Source organism: Anas platyrhynchos, chromosome Z (assembly GCF_047663525.1).
Source record: "Anas platyrhynchos isolate ZD024472 breed Pekin duck chromosome Z, IASCAAS_PekinDuck_T2T, whole genome shotgun sequence".
Taxonomy (NCBI): domain Eukaryota; kingdom Metazoa; phylum Chordata; class Aves; order Anseriformes; family Anatidae; genus Anas; species Anas platyrhynchos.
The window spans coordinates 79299612-79317435 of NC_092621.1; the positions used below are offsets into that span (position 1 = coordinate 79299612).

The following is a 17824-nucleotide window of genomic DNA, read 5'->3' on the forward strand; positions in this document are numbered from 1 at the left end:
AACCATTTTCCAGTGTGCTTCCACCTGCATGCTCACCTCCATCTTAAGCACTCTCCTTTCATGTGTTTACTTGGTATGAAAATAGAGAAGAAAATCTAATTATATATAATTGCTTAGAATATTTAGAAATAGATCCTCTGGGTTCCTCTGGGTGTTCTAAAACATATAGAACAACATTACTACCTGGAGGGGAAAAAAAAAAAAGTAACAAACAAACAAACAAAAAAAACTAAAAAATCACCCCTAAATTACCATCAATAAAAAGCAACCTAAAGTAAATCTTGCTAACTTGTATCAAAGTATTTGAGACTGCTAATTTTCAATATTTGACATGTACGAAGAAAAAGGCAGTAGTATATATGTAGGCACAGATTCCATTTTGCTGGCCATCAGAAAAAAAGCAAAAGGGATCTAACTTTTGGGGGCTGGCAAAACAGAGCAGTGGATATTGTCAAAGAAAGATATTGTTTGGTTTTTAGCATGCAGGAGGAATAGTTAAGCAACATTGCCTCTACTTACTGGTCAGTGAAGCAAAGGTTATTGGTTTCACAAGTCATCCTCAGCTTACTGCAGTGATATAATACAAATTCAGTAAACATTTTCAGCAGTGCAAGTTGGCTAAGGTGGTAGGATGACCTGAAACTGTCTTCTGGCAAAGCAATCCTTGCTGGTCTGTTACGTTGTCTCACAGTGGCTCTGTACAGTATCTCTAAGCAGTATACAGGATGCAGTCATTGCACAGATGCTATAAAGGGAGTTTGTTGCCATCTGTATGTATTGAAGTATTCAGGGTTCTCTGCACACTGGAGATGTACAGCCAAGAAAAAGCTATATGATTCCCCTTTCCTTCAAAACTGCTGTGTTCCAGAACATAAGTTTTTATTTAAAAATAAAAAAATACAAAAATCATTTAAACTTCCTCTCCACTTTTGCAAAATGAGTTAATGCTGCTTGCCATCTCTGTAATGCCATTTAAGATGTAGCAATGAAAAGAGATTTGTAAGACCTAAGTATTATTTTCATAGCTGTGAATAAAACCTTTATAATATGAGCTTGTGCTAAGCATCTCGATGGTTCCTGCCTGAATCTGCTAGGGTATGCATTATATCTGCCCACAGTGGGGACAGTCCATCTTGGCTTTCCTGAAACCCCAAGGTCATAAATGTCCTCCCACAGATGCTAAAACCCAACAACCTGGTATAATATGTTATCACATATAACTTAAATTGTATGGAATCCCTGACATCTTCTGGCCCATTAAATACTCAGTTTAAAATCATAGAATCATACAATCACAGAATGGTTTGGGTTGGAAAGGATCTTAAAGACCACCTAGTTCCAATGCCCTGCCATGGGATGCCTCCCAGCAGCCCAGGCTGCCCCCAGCCCCATCCAGCCTGGCCTTGGGCACTGCCAGGGATGGGGCAGCCACAGCTCCTCTGGGCAGCCTGGGCCTGGGCCTCACCGCCCTCTGAGTGAAGAATATCCTCCTGACATCTAATGTAACTCTCCCTTCTTTTATTTTGAAGCCATTCCCCCTTATTATTCCCTACACTCCCTGACAAAGAGTCCTTCCCCAGCTTTTCCGCACATGCCTTTAGGCACTGGAAGGACCCTATAAGGTTTCCCCGGAGCCTTCTCTTCTCCAGGCTGAAAGACTCCAACTCCCTCAGCCTGTCTTCTCAAAGAGAAGCTCCAGTCCTCTGATCATCCTCATGGCCTTACTCTGGACTTTCTCTAACAGGCCTCTGACCTTCCTTTGCTAGGGACCCCAGAGCTGAACGCAGACTCCAGTTGGGGTCTCATGAGAGCAGAGCAGAGGGTGACAATCCCCACCCTTGCCCCGCTGCCCATGCTGCTGTTGATGCAGCCCAGGGTACAGGTAGCTTTCTGGGCTGCAGCCACAATTAGCCACTCTTTGACAATTTAACAGAGAAGATCATGTGTTCTGATAACTCAATCCTTCCTTCACCACTTGCAAGAATAAAACTGTTAGGACAATAGCAATATATCATCTAACCTAAGGTGCTAGCACTGAATACAAGACACTGACATGACAGATGATGTTTATGGCCAGCAAATTGAATGATTTTACCTGCTTTGAATATGCAGTAAGGAATAGAAAAATGTTCTCCCCATTCTGTCTATGAATTTACAAATTAATCATTCCAGAAGATATATATACTTTAAAGGGAGGATGAATTCATAAAGTAAAAAGGAATATTATTGGTCTGTGAGTCAATGAGCCAGAAGACATTAGCATATGCAATCTTTACTGTAATTATTTAACATTTTTCAGGACACTGTATTAACCTTTGGAAAAGTAAGCAATGGAAAGTTGCATGGCTAGTTTCAACAAAGTATGAGCCAGAAGTGCCATTTTTGCCTTCTTTACATGGAACAATAATCTCATTGCTCAAAGCACTTTTACTAGATTTTTAGTTGCATTCTACTTTGTGTCGATGTTTATATCTTTGCAAAATGAAGACAATTTATCTTAAGGTGAATAATGGGGGTTCCCTTGCATTGGAAGACCTGCACAAATGTCCATATTTGGCAGCACATAATTCTTACTACTATATATATTTTTACAGTTTTAACTTTGATCACTAAAATGTGTATAGATTTACATGGAATCATATAATCATTTAAAAACACCCATAAGATCATCATATACAATGGAGAGTAGGAGACTAGCTGGATGAATTTTGTTGTTGTTGTTCGGTTGCTTTTTTTGTTTGTTTGTTTTTGTTTGTTTTTGTTTGGTTTTGTTTGGTTTGGTTGGTTGATTGAGTTTGGTTATTTTATTTTTTTTTTCTTTTTTCTCTACCCATATCTCTGTTTAGTTTATTTTTTTTTATTATTATTATTATTTTTTTTTTCTAGAAGCAAAGCAAAATGTCTAGAAACAAAACAAAGAGGATGACTTTTTTTTTTTTTTTAATTGTGTAATTTCCCCTGCTGCCTGGCTGTCTAAATTATTTTCTGTACCTACATTCCCATTTGCATGTCCTTACTTTCTTGTAGTCTTTAATATGCAGCTATCTCTTCTTTATTTGGAATAATAGCTATCTGCTGAACTGGAGAAGATGGTAGCCCCAAGCAGTATCAGTGCTGAGAACTATTCCAGCTTCTAGAGAAATTGGTGCTTTGGGCTCAGTCAGTAGCTTGCTATCATTCAGTGTTGCACAAAGGCTCATAAACCTCTTTGGAATCATGAATTTAATATAAAGCCAACTGTGTGATATCAACTGAGCAACAATTCATGATGTTATGTACTCTCCATGCACTTTCTCTGCTGTGCCTTCATTGCAGTCCCACCCTAAACCACTGGTGATGGCCAGGATTAGGCTGGCTTGCATGAAGACATGTATATACTTTCTGTGATACTGTCAAAAGAAGAAATCATACAGCACTGAGCCTGATGCAGCAATATGCCTTGCTTGACTGAACTGGTTCACAGTCACATTTTGTAGGTGGCTCTATACCACTACCAGATAAACTCATCAGGTTACCCACATGAATTTAAAATATCCCTGTGAAAAAGGTAAGCTTTATCATCCCATTTTTATAGACAGAGAAATGAAGTGCTAAGAAGATCCCAATTTATTCAAGGTCACAAAGGAATTTAAATGAGCGGAAAATGAAACTATGTTTGTCAAGCGGCAGTAAAATATCTTTACAGTACAAAGTTTTAACTACCCAATAATTTTTTCTTGCCCATTGCAATTAATAAATAATTAAAAGATGACAATTAAGATCTATTTTCAGATGCCCCAATCTGAAAGTGATACTGTGTCATATTCTCACTGCTAGCGCAGCACCCACAGTTCTCCCTTACACAGAAAGAAGTTAAGATAACGATTCCCTGTAAGCCCTCTGTGGGCACTCCATTGAGCACTGAGAAATTCCCAGTCTCAGTGGCAGGGAGTTATAAGCAGTAAGGTGCTGGTCTTCAGATTTTCAGTAAACTTGCCTGACTAGTAATCATAATATAATTCCTGTAAGAGTGAAATGATTAACTATATTAGAAAGATACAGCAGGCACAAATTTATCCCAAATGGTCTATTTTGTGCCTGTGAACCTTCAGCTAACCTGTTCTGTTATTTTATTTCAGGAGGAAGAAAGTAAAGGTCAGAATCATGGACAAATCTGCTGGTTCATTCCTCACTATCCAAGCAATGCACTACTTGAATATATTTGAAGTCATTTTGAGATTAAAGATAACACTTCAAAGGGCTCTTTGAGCACTGAATCAGCCTTGAAGTACCCATAGCTTCCTGAGTCAATCTAGAGATGCTGATCAGTTTAATGCTAGAGAATTGCATTAAAGGTCAAATCCAAGAGCAATTAATGGCTGCATGATAGGAAATTGAAGAGTCAACTGAGAAACATAATGCAAATAAGCATCATGCTTTCTGTATGTTGCCTTTCTTTGCTTCCTTCTCTAGATTCAGCTAAACACAAATTAACCAGGGTTGTTCAGCATTTGACAGCAGTAGCTAATGTGTTGAGAAGGGGATAGCTTCTTCTTCACATCCCTCTATTCTTTGAGGAAAAGCAATACTGCATTTTTTTGGATTCTTTTACTTGTTCTTTCTCTTTATGTTTGCCTTCCTTCCTCTTTCCTTGAATAACACCTGAAAATGCTGCTAGAGTGGAAGTTTGGCATCATTTTGTAGTATCTTGTCCTCCTTTAATCTTGGGGTTTTGTATATCTAAACAGCCATGAAGGAACACATAGCTCATTTTTGCTGAAGTCTCTCATCTCTTCAACACCATAAGTACACATGATACACAAGCAAATATGAGTTTGAGTGTAAAAGTGCAAATCATGTAATCACAGAATAGCTGGGGCCTATGGAAACTGTCCAGTCTAACACCTCAGTCCAATCTCTCCAAGGATGGAGACACCATAACCTCTCTGGGTAACCTGAACCTGTTTCAGTGTTCATTTAATCTTAAAGTCTTTCTTACATTTAAACAGAATTTCTTATACGTTACTGTGAGCGCATTGCCTCCTGTTGCTGTCATTGGGCACTACTGAGATATGAATGCCCCTTTCAACCTTATTGAGCCAAGAGATAAAAAGTATTCTTAGACTGAACCATGTGGTTAGGGCTCACTAATTTACTTCTGCAGTTGATATATTCAAGTTTTCCATTGTAAGCACAAAAGACAAAGAAGGTTTTCTTAGTATAAATCAAGACTCTTACCTAATATGATTACTTTAAAGCTGATGATCTATTAAAACAAACCCAGAAAATATTATGAGATTTGCCAGAATTTTATGCTGTGCTTTCTATTGCACCTGCCATGTTTAAGCTTCCATGACAGGGAAATATGAACTAAATTCTCCTTAACGTAAATCCATGTAGATTTCCTTAGTGCTACATTTTCCTTACTGAAGTCTGGGAAGAGCTTATGGACCCATAAAGAACCAGAACTGCATTTGAATTTATTTATTTTTCAAGTCTGTATGACAGTGTCCCTTTCTAAAAAGAAGATGTGCATCCTCAGTTGTAGGTGTTGACTGACAGAGTCTTTAATTTGTCCTTTTGTTCATACTTATTTGCACATTGCACATTAACTGAATTTGCCAAAATTTAACTGCAAAAGAAGCATATTCTTGTTTCTGCTTCTCCTGTGGACTACAAAGACTATAAATTCCCTTGAAGCAGACGGAATGGGACTGGGACTCCATTGCCAAAAAGACTATTGCCAAAGGCAGCTTAGAAGACAAAAAGCCAACATTTATTGAACCAAGTCTATTGATCCTCAATTTCTAATTACATTGGGTCACTGTTTAAGGCATAATCAAGCCTGATATAAGAAATATGTTAAATTGTCTGGTGTCAAAAGAATTCCTAAGATTGTCCATTGGAGACCCTAATCTTCTCTTTAGATATATTTGATAGGGTGCCCTCCAACATGTTGGCCCCATTATAACACCGTACCTGTAAGATTCTGTTTAACTTTCATGTGAGAAACTCAATATAAACTGGGCAGTTGGCACTGATATAAAAAATAATAATAATAATAAAAAAAAGCATAAAAGCTGTAAATCATAGTTCAATGGCAGTTTCTGGAGTAATAAAAAATAAATAAAAATGAATCAATGAATATCACTGTCTGCAGAATGAAGGTTGTTTTCAGAGATGACTATTTTGCAGACTGTGAGTCACAGAAATAAATATAGATTTGCTCAAACTAATAATCAGCTAGAAATAAAGTCGTATTTTCCCAATATGACATCAAGAGAAGGCTGAAGTCCAAACAAATGAATTGCAGTAATTCAGTAATGGTGCATTCCTGAACCAACATTCCTCAGACAAAGTAATAGAATCTGCATCAATCACCAGATGCGACAAAAATAAGTTGCCCTCACAGCATGATTTGACAGGATCTGTCTTCTGCTCTGGAAATATATACTTTCTCTTGACATTTACAGTGTTTTCCATAAATGTGGTAGCTTTAATTTTCTGATATGCAACCTTTATTTCTTGACTATGTGCCATCCAAATGACTTTATCTCATAATTCTTTGCATATTTTTTGCTGCTTGACAGTTCCTGAAACACAGTAAATCTGAAAGTTTCTATCAACTTGATACTCAAAGTACTGTGATATGCACTGTTGAGAATACCTTCTTTTGTCTCCACTACATTTAAGGACAAATTGATCTCTTCATGAGCCACAAACTAACTATTAAAATTCATTAACCTCTTTCAGTTTTGTTAAATATTCTTTTGCAAGTTCAGATGCTGAACCAACACATAACTTTCAAAAATATTTCTCCCAAATAAAACTGTCTTTCAGTCAATATGTAGAGAAGTTGTCCAACAGAGAACAACAGGAAGCCACTTCCTTCAACCTTCTATCCATTTTGTCCAGCCTGCTACTGAAAACTGAAACAGCTTCAAAGGTTTCCCAGATAACTTATGCCTGAGCTTTCTCATCTTTACTTTCAGAGATCTCTTTCCCTGGCTTTACTTCTTGCAATATGCACCCATTACTTTTCTGTGCTATAGACATAGAAAACAGACTATGCAGCACCTCTTACTTATGATTTGAAGACTTCTGAAGGCTTTCCTTCAGTGTATTCACCTTTAGTCTAGGCTTCAGTAGTTGCAGATTTTTAGTTATTTGTTCCAAGTTTTTTGTTTGTTTGTTTTTCCCCTAAACTATCATGTTTGTAATTTTTATTTACCTTAGGACTTTCTTTAGCTGGTCTCTACAGCTCTGAAAATACCGTGCTTGACACTATGAACAAGCTCAAATGAGACCTAAAGCTTTACTGAGCCTTGTACATTGTTTTCTTTCTGTCTTAGTTTACCATACAGTATTTATTGAAAAGTTTTTTGTTTTTGTTTTCTCCAGTTTGGCAAGAACATGATAACTTCAAAGCATAGCTCCCATAATACATTAAGGTCTCCCAGTTTTATGTTGTCTAAAAACTTAAGCATCTTTTCTATTCCATTGTTCAAGTTACTAACAAAAATACAAAAGAGTACCAAATTTGACTAGCTATGGCAAAATCCCACTTTAGATGTGCTTCTGCTTTTACATTGAGCTATGGATTTCCTAACCAGTTTTGAAAACATGCTACACAAGTTCTATCAAGACAACACCTTCCTAGCTTCCTCATGTAGGTGTCATACATGCCACTATTGTTCTCCCATCCTACTGGGGAATGCCCTATTGGACTTGAAAATTTTTCTTGTTGTCTGATTTGATCAGAGTGAAACATAAATTAAAACACAGATGCAGTCAGATATGGAGATTATTTTTGAAAAATCTAATAGCTGTACGCTTGTCTTAGCTGATCATGGGGTTAACAGAATGAAATGTCTGGAAACTAGATGCAACAACCCATTCATTGTCTGAACAACCAGACACTGATATTAAAGAGAACCACCCAGGCACACTGACAAATGTTTTACAATACTTTTGATCTACTCTGAGAGATTCTTGATATAAAATTACATTATTTTTTTTTTCCTGCCAGATTTCCCAGGAGTCATCATAGTGTTGTGTGATTTATTTATTTATTTATTTTATTTGCACTGCACCTTTTGCTCTTGTACATACATTCAGCTTCTGCTTGTTCTTCTCTACTTTTTATATGTTACATTTTTAGAATGGGACCGGCATGTCACACATCTGGAATACAACTGTTTTTTCTCTGGCACATGATTTACAGGCTCAAAGGAACTGTGTTGAAAGACACATAAGCCCTGCAGCATCCAAGTGTTTCTATCCATCTCCTACTATATCCACCCATATGTGTGGGGCATAAAGGGACACATCACCCCTGCCACGCTGGGCACTAGCCACTTGGTGAATGACTCTGAATGTGCTGATTCTTGCCCTGGCATTCAGAGGTGTTTCTAGTCTTTAACAAAAGCTAAACCTAGTCTGTTGGCTTCTGTGTCCTTTTTTTTTTTTTTTTTCTTCATTTTTAACTACTTTTCAGAAAATAGATCTGCAGCCATATTACAATGCTTTATCAAGAATGTTATTCAATATTTAAGAGTAAAATCATAGTTCTCTGTGGTTATGTTTATCAATTATAATAGCCAGATTATCATACTCTCTAGTCACAGTTTTAGCTGGGCAAAATATGGAAAATGTTTGAAACATCAACATCTTTAGTGTCCTACCAGTTCCTGGCTCACAGAGATGACCGTTTAGTCCCCCAAATGCAGTATGACATGATACATGTGACCAGACATCCAACCACATGTACTACCAGATAAATACACATCACTTCACAAATAAAACATTTATTTCAGTAGCCAGGTAAGCTACTGAAAATGTGTTCTAATTAAAAATAAAAATAAATAAAATCAACTACATAAAGCAAGGTCTCCACAGCAACAACAAAAATCTGCCTGCCTGTTTGACTTGCTAGCAAAAGCTGAATCCTACTTTCTACACTTACTTCAGAACTATATAATCAAAGCTATTAAAGAAACAAGTTACAAAAACTTGGCAAAATTTGACATTTTGTTTCAGACATCTGGAAATCCTGAAAAATATTTTAGCTGAAAATAAAAAATACATTCATTGGTTTGTATTATGCATGAAATTAAAAGCATGGAGTTTCATTACTGCATGTACTGCATCTTGGGTGTGGGAAAATGGGAGCAAATTACCTCAGGCAATAAGCAGTGTGTATCAAAAGGTGGCAGCACCATTATGGCCTGATGTATTTGCAACACACAAACATCGCCATTTCAATAAAACAACCAACTACTGCACCTCCTGTAACTTTAGTTTTTTTTTTCTCTGACACACTTCTTGTAAATCTCTTGGTTGGGACCGACATTATAATGTTTTCACCAGTATTACAAAATAGGAAAACTTGCAATGTGTTTTTTCCTGGTATAGTCGGTATTTTTGTGTATGATTCAGAGCTGAGTTTTTCTTCTGTTTGAAAATATGTTTATGGAAAAAAACAACCTGCATAGATATTTTGGGTGTGGCATGTAGTTTCTTAAATAGATAAATAGATAAACAGTCATTCAGTTCCAAATAGAGAGTTTGGGAAGTTATTTTAGTAATGAAAAGTCTTTTCCTATATTAAACTTGCACTTCCTTAACACAAAGATGCCACAGGTGCAGGTCTTGATTTCTCCACTCTTTTTAAATGTTCTCTATTTTACTTAAACAAACACTCTACTGACATCAGTGCGAGAGTTATGTCTATAATAAATACATTTTCAGGTTAGGGTTTTATATACTGCTTTTTGACCATCTGTGTGAGAAATTATGGATGCCATTCTGGAAATACATGAATAGTTTTATTCACTGAGCCAGTTTCTGCTGATTTCAGTAAATTACTAATGTAAAGTAGCTTATATATTGTTTTGCAGGATCAGAATCTAACAGCAAAGTGGTATTGTACTATGGCTTGTGTATATGATCTTCTAAAACACAAGTGCCAAGCACTGATAGCCACTAACTAGTGGAACAATGAATCACCAGTTTTAAAACAATGGAGGATAACAGTCCGTATGCTAAATACTACAAATCACCAGCAGTTTGCCATTTAACATCATTGATTTTCAATGATCAGGCTTCAAAAAAATGGTACCTTATGTTAACTACCATGACATAAGCAGTTTAAATTAACATGATATACCATAACAACAAAACAAAAACAAAAACAAACAAACAAACAAACAAAAAGCTTAAAACATCTACTTGTGAAAGACCAAAAGTGATTAAAGCCAAATTTGAACTACTCTAAGTAACTCTTCCTTCTTTTCCCTCAGGAATATTTTGAAGTATTTGTTTTCTGCTACTTAGATTTCTGTCAAACACATTTCGTGTCTAACCTGTCTCTATTGCCCATATGTTCCTTGTAGACTGTAAGCATTTAAAGTAATTAGAAAAATTTATTAATGGAAAGCTGTCTCAAGATAATGGTCGTCTGGTGCTAGACAAATGCCAAGATGACATTTTTTGAGGCAAGAGACATCTATCCAGCCACATTCTTCTGGTGTCATGACTTCATTTCTGTTATGCCAGACAATTAATGATGTAGATTCTGCCATAACATCTGATATGCCCTGCTCTGGGAAGTGGCAGTGATTCTGTGTGCTGGAGGCTCTAGTGGAAAGCTTTGTTCTGGGAGAGATTCTGCAGCTTTACAAAGGCTCTCAGCAATGCTGTTTGGGCTTGATTTCCCTCAGCAGCTCCTGTGATTCACCATACCATGTCAGGCAGAGTTAAAACAAAAGATAGCTACCCTAAAAAACATGGCATCAAATCAATTAGCCTTTTTGCTGCTGTGGAATTTTACTTTCCTTTCATTTGTAAGCTTTGTCTGACTAGTGGAAAGGCAGAGCTCCTGCTCACTTTAGCCATTAACTCATGCATCATGCTAACAACCTCCTAAGGAAATATCTCGTGTAACTCCTGAGAAAAGTTTTTGAAGTAGTCAGTGGAGTCTTCAGACAGAATATAGCTCTGAGATTTCTTAATGCATATTTTAAGTGTTTGTTTTCACAGCCATTGATCATGTTCAAGATTTCCACTCTGTAGTACTAATTAAAAGGAAACAAACAACAACAAAAGTGCACTTTCAAAGCTAAATGAATGAGAAGAACATGGAAATCCTTTGTTCTGCTGAGCACGGTGTTCCCATTTGATTTACTCTTTAGACAGTGATGAGAATAAGTGGGGAGCGAAGCACAGGGAACTTGATTTTGCCAACTATTTTAAGGTCTACAGTGACATAGCTATTGGGGCACTTCAATAATAGAACCATAGATCTCTTTTAGGTGCCTTGGAGATGACTGCAGTGGGAGCAGTGATGATGGTGAAGTTTCAAAAAAGCATATAGGGAGGGAGCAGGTAAGCTCGTCACATAGCATGAACAGATACAAAATACATCCAGGTCTATGTATGTCTGCTTAAAATCATGTAGTTTCATTGGATTCTTTAGAGCTATGAGAATTGACAGCACCTTAACACCTACTACTGAATAAACAGTGCAGTGCACTGCAAACCAACTTTCCTTTCTCTAATGAAGAGAAAGAATAGTCCAAGAGATAAGTGTCTGAGAGGTCTGAAGAAGGTGGAGGTAGATGACATGCACAGAAAAAGGAGATGAAGAGGGTTTATAACCTTTCATCAGCCATCAAATAATTTGACATTTTCTTTTTCCATATCTATTCTTGACAAAATATCCAGAGACAAAACAAAAGGGGGCTTAACAACAGCACATCCTACATGCTAAAGGACTTTTGGAAAGAGGTTTGAAATCCTTATTGCAAAACATGGATTCTTCTGCCACAATATTTGTGGGGCAAAAAAAAGAAAAAAAAACCAAACAACTATTTACTTTCTTCAGTAACAGCTCAGTATGTCAGGCTAAGTGTTAATTTGTTACTGAATGATTTAACAGCTCCTTGTAAACAGATATTAGTGACAAATTACGTTAAATAAAAGCTGAACTGTGTTTTAGCAGATCTAATATGCATTTTAAAAAAGTAGAAAGAACCTCCCTTAAAAATATATTTTAAAAAAGAAAAAAAAATTAGCTGATAGTTTTTAATGGTAAAAACGAAAAAAACCTAACCACTTCGAGTTAAATTGCACGTGGACTAGCTACAGATGTTCAGAATTGAAGAAAATTATCTGGAAAGAGTATTCGCAATATCCAGTAGGTGGCAGACAGTGACTGTGTTTAGGTCATCTTATCTCCACAAAACCTCCCATTCATAGAGCAGATAAAGAACTGCATTATTAATTTATACCACCGCATCCACTCTACACCTAATATTTGTTTAGCCAGCTGTTTCCTCTAATCCTCCTTAAACGCTATTGATTGAAATCCTAAGTATATTCAGACTTTTTTTTTTTTTTACCCCAAAGAACATTTTGTTACCTACGTATTACAAGCTACCTTTTCAAGTGAAGTACTGTACGCTACAGTTACTAACAGCAGAGACAGAATGTCTAATACTTCCTCACAAGCAACAGAAGCAGCTTGTAATATGAAAATGATTCCCTCCACCCCGACCTCAAAAAAAAAAAAAAAAAAAGTACTGTTCATTTTCAGGGAGTTTTAAGTAGTGAAATACACTGTCAGGTTTACAATGAAACATAGAAATGCACGGTATTCCAACTTTCAAGAGTAGCTTAACCACTGCTTTAGTGCAAAGGCATATGAAAAGCTGAAAATACTAATTTCAAGTCTCACTCTGTAATCCTTGCACTGATTTGGAAAACTTTCAGTACATTTAAATATAAACAATTACAAACTCACTCTTCCTTTGAAGATCTCAAAGAACTTTTTAAGCTTGGTCAATATTATTTCCTGATTTTTATTGGGAGGCCAGGAGGTTAAGTGACTTGATTAAGTAAATATCGATACCAGTTCTTTGGTTCCAGACTGTGACCAACGGTGGACAATGACATTTCATTTAGTCATATTTCAGAATAAAATCAGAAAGACTGGGGAGCTTTCAATGCAGTAGAAAATGCTTTTCTTACCCTGTCACAAATCGTAAAAACAAAGATGCACTGCAGCATGCTACAGGAACGTGACACTCTTTTCTGAAACCTCTCTCACACAACCTCAAGCCTTAGTACTACTACATATTTTGTTTTATTTTATTTTGTTTTATTTAGAAGTTGTTAGTTGTTTTAACCATGCTGGCTGAAAATGAGAGGAAACCAAACCTGTGAGGTTTATAATGAATGGATGCTTTGCTGTGAATTACACTGTCAGTCATGTCCCTGAATAGGACATTGCTATAGATAATACTTCTTCTCATAATGACATGGATTTTTTTTCTCTTCTCCATTAGCATCTGCTTAGAGATTCAGGGATCTTATTAGGAAGACAAGCAGTTTGGCACATTTTCAGAACGTATCGGGAGTGTCTTGATTATTACCTCGACATTTTTATTATTCAACTTGAAAAAGCTGCTCTCTCCAAAATTATTTTTTCCCTTTTGCTTTAACTGCTGTGTTCAAAAGTATTACAGATTAATCTTTTTCTTTCTTTCTGTTCCTTCCTGCTTTTTTTTTTTTTTTTTTTTTTTTTTTTTTCCATTTTCCCTCTTTGCTTGCTGATAACTTTAATACAGGTAAGTATATACAGATTGGAGTCTCAGCTAATGCATTCAGAGCAACTCCACTTAGCTATGCTCTACAGGAGGTGAAGATCTGCGTCCATTAGATATGAAAAACCAAGGAAGCATGAGCTGTCTCTTTGTAGCACAAGGATTTGGCATTCTGCATGACACTCCTTGGCATGAGACTGCTGACTCCCGGTTCTCACTTCATAGGAGCTGATAATAATTTTCCTGTTTATGATGCATTTCTCCACGTGCTGGAAATGCTCACTCTCTAGAAAGTGTTTATTGAGAGGGTGTGTATCCATAGTTACACAGACGCACTACACCTCTGTTTTCAAGTGCCACATCATACATATTCTTAACAACATTTTCCTAACAAAACAATGGGTTTCTTTCCACACAGGCACTAAAACAGTCTTGCTAATCATTAATACAATGTCATCACTGTCAATAATCCACAGGACTCTCTTGCACACATTGCCAGGTTCCCAGAGCCTCCTGCAGGAGTTTTATCAGTTTTATGACATCACACAGCAACATTTGGGAATATTTTCTCCCCTGAAAGATCCAGGCAGTAGTTAGTCACCCTTACTAATGACACACAAATAGTAATAAACCCCCTCAATTCAAACTTGCAAATGCTTTCCAACCCTTTGCGTCTAAACTTGACGCACAAGCCATTTTGCTATGACAAACAGTCTGCATGACACCTTTATAGGTATTTGACCGAAAAGCAAATAAACACGCAGTAAGATGATACAGTTATCATAGTGATGGACCAGCTAACATGTTCAAAATGCTCTGCCATCTAACTGTCTCGGAGGGTAGAGGTGATACAGAAACCTGTGCCAAATGTTGTTCAGGCTTTCTCTGACAAGAAACAGAAAAAAATATGACATCAGGATATAATATATCATGTCTTATCAAAATCTTTTTTCTTTCCAACTGGATGGTCTGTGTTTTATAGAAATCCAGTTTCAGCCCTTGAAATTCTTGCTCAGTCTAACGTCCTCCTTTTCTTATGCCCTAAAAACTTCTAAAAACATCTAACTGGGTGGAGAAATCTTTCAAGAAAGACAAATCTCTGAGAAATGTATAATCCCATAGGAGGAAGCTGGAGACCAGAGGTATACAACTTTTCTATTTCAGTCTGAATCTGCAGTTGCAACATGATCTCTCCTTTGGTAACAACTGAGTACTTAAAAGCATCAAATTTAGCCAGTTTCAATCCGTCTTTCGCCCTCTCCCCCCACCTTAGCTGCCAAATTAGATCACTTGAAAATCCTTTCAGTACAGCCCTGCAGCTGATGCTACAGCCGTTGCTCACTGCATCCCCATCCGACTTAAAGCAATAAAGGAGTAAAAAGCTTCCCAAAAGTTCGATAGTTTCTTTACCTTGCACAGAGCTCCTGAGTTAAGATGCTCTCAGAACTCTCCAACAGTTTGAAAGAGAGGACAGCGAAGTGCAGAAAAAGTTTATGGTGCTCACCTTAAGTTAGCGTGTGAGTGTGTGTGCCTATGTCCCGACTGTCTCTCTGTGGCTCTGGGTGGCAGAGGACCTGATTCAGAGAAGAGAGAGCCACTTTCTCACCGAGAGGAAAAGAAAAGCAACACGTCATAAGTTAAGTACGCCTCCAAGATGTCTTAATTACAGCTCGACGTGCTTTCCATTCAGACCCCAGGAATGAGAGAAAAAAACAACCCCACACACGCGGTCTCTCTCTCTCTCTCTCTCTCTTTCTCTCTCTCTCTCTCACTCACAGAGCGTCCCAGCACGCTGTCTTGTCCCTCCAGGTCCCTGCCCCGACGTCCTTGCCCCTTAGCTCCTGCCCTCCCAGATCTGCACCTAAAAAAGCCTCTGGCACCGCACACAAGTCCTGAGCTAAAAAAAAAAAAAAAAAAAAAAAAAAAAAAAGTTAGAGAAAAGTTGTTAGTGGTGCTTCTCGTGAAGGGATCATTGAATTTAGGGTGTGTGACACCCTGAGAAACGTGATACTTCTGACCACTTGCCTCTGCTCATTTCCAGCCTCCCCGCTCAGTGTTTGCCCCCACCCTGCCATTACCTCCGGGGGTGGGAACGTGCTTTCAGACAGGGAGAAAGTGATGCGTGAAAGGCGGGGGTGTGCAGGGGTGGAAACAGCTGGACCTAACAGGATCCCGTTGTGTTTTTGTTTTACCCCCAACTTCCAATTGAATTATTAATCCAGAAAACAAGTCCTGCTTCTCTCATTACACCCCAAATACAGAACACGCCTTGCTCGCATTGCTGGCGCCACATGACCCTAAAGTCAGGAGACTGATGGCCCCAAGTCTTTACATTCAAATTTCTAAATCCCTCCTTGGGCCAAATTGTCCCTCCAGCAGCAGAAATCTCTGGATTGTGGTGCATTTCACATAAGGAAAAAAAAAAAAAAAAACAACTCCCTGAAAAAGTCTAAAATCTGCACAATATTTGGCTTTAACCCCCTAAATCCAATGGCACATAAGGCATACATGTGAAAGTTTGCATCTTAAAACTGCAGACAAAATGTGTTGCATTTGATTTATCTCCAAACATGACCATTATTTTAAATAAATAAATAAATAAATAAATAAATAAATAAATAAATTAATTTTAAAAAAAAAAAAAAAGCCCAGTGTTGATGATGTAGTACAGCTTGGCAAATTGGGGCACAAATAATGTTATCTATGTTAAAGCAAAGGTAGCTGTTTTTCCTTCACTTGGGAAAGAAAATAAAATAAAAAATAAAAAAAGCCACAGTTCTTGATGCCTGATCTGCCATCAGCAGTAGGAAATGTATGCCCATTTCCTCGACCTCTAAATTCTGTTAAATTAGAGAACACGGGTAACCCAGGCAACTTGGTCTTGCAGATTCATTTCAACGCTCTGCCCACCTCTTTTCTCAAGAGCTAAATGGAAGAGTGTAACCGTGTGTCAGCCTGGACCCTGCTAAGCTTTTATCATTTCCATGTATTAAAGTCTCAGGCTGCACCACCAACACAGATGGCAGCTCATCTGCCCTCCTCACTCTGGAAACGCCCAAACCCAGCAAAGCCTGGTGCAAGAACCTAGCACCAAATCCATCCGTCTCACCAGGCCTTGTCTTCAATTTTGTGGCAGACCCCCATTTAATAATAATAACAACAACAATAATAATAATAATAACAACAACAACAATAAACAGGATTATCCTAGACATATGAAGGCTTGTGGCTGTTCAAAGCAGCATGCAGGTACCACACCCTGGCCTAGCCAGGGCTGTGGCCAAGCACCTTGTGCCCTGCAGGCCACGCTCATGCCCTTGGTGACGGTGCTAGGGTGGAGGCCATGGGTCAGGATAAAGGCTGGGGGCCGGGGCGAAAGCCCAGGTCCGGGCTTCAGCTCCACTGCCTGGAGGGGCCACTGAGCTTGGGGGCTTCCCTCTGAGAGCTGTCCGGGGGGCAGCAGCGGCCTGCAGCAGTCCCAGCTGAACAAAGGGACGTTTCTTCTCAGTGCACCGCCTTGCTGATCCCGGCCTCCCACCGGCGGCCTCCGCCTTGGAGGAAGCGGCCTCGCGTTCCCATAACAGAGGGGGCTTTGATGGGGCAGGCAGTGAAAACACCCCCCCAGCGAAGCGAGGGGCCAGCCACGGCCTCTGCCCACAGGGAAGCAGGGCCGTTCGTAGTCAACGTAGTCCAAAAAAGCTGGGAAGGGCCGTGCTAGCTGCAGGGCTGGAAGGGAGCCTGGGGAGCCAATATGTCGGGGGCCCTGCTTGTGTTTGGGGAAGTTGCAGTAAACAGAAACAACAAACACCCCAGAAAGGGAAACAGAGTGGATTTTTACTGTGTTATTTCTGATTGCAAATCTGGTGTAAGCGGCAAGGGAACAAAACACCAGGAAGTCAAATATAAAGCCAGCCAGAATATCTTAATGATAATTTTGGTACATTTGAGGAGTTGTGAAGAGAACAGTGTTAAATGTTATCAGTGCAGCATGTTTTTTCATAAGTCACGGAGGCAGTGTGCTGATCTTAGTCTGATCTTCTCCATCATCATCTAAAGGCTTAGGAAAAACTGCTGGAGTACTGCATAAACCCCATCAGCAGCATATATGAAATATCTATTCCTTCTTCTTCTGGTGGATGTGGAAGTGGAAAGAAAATACTGGCATGAGCAAATTTCTCCCAGCTCCTTTCTTAGGGAGACTGTAGCACTCCCCCAGGGGATGCAAAAGGGTGGAGGCTTTT

General features: G+C 38.4%; 1 protein-coding gene across 6 annotated transcripts in view; it reads right to left on the minus strand.

Moving 5' to 3' along the window:
• Positions 1 to 15496, minus strand: part of HAPLN1 (hyaluronan and proteoglycan link protein 1) — a 59830-nt gene extending 44334 nt beyond the window's left edge. For 2 of the 6 annotated variants that reach the window (XM_072031267.1, XM_027446782.3), the window contains exon 1: positions 15360 to 15496. The gene's annotated coding sequence lies outside the window, so the exon portion shown is untranslated. The other 4 variants (XM_038170733.2, XM_027446779.3, XM_005012887.6 and 1 more) reach the window with 4 other exon arrangements.
• Between the last annotated feature and the right edge of the window lie 2328 nt (positions 15497 to 17824).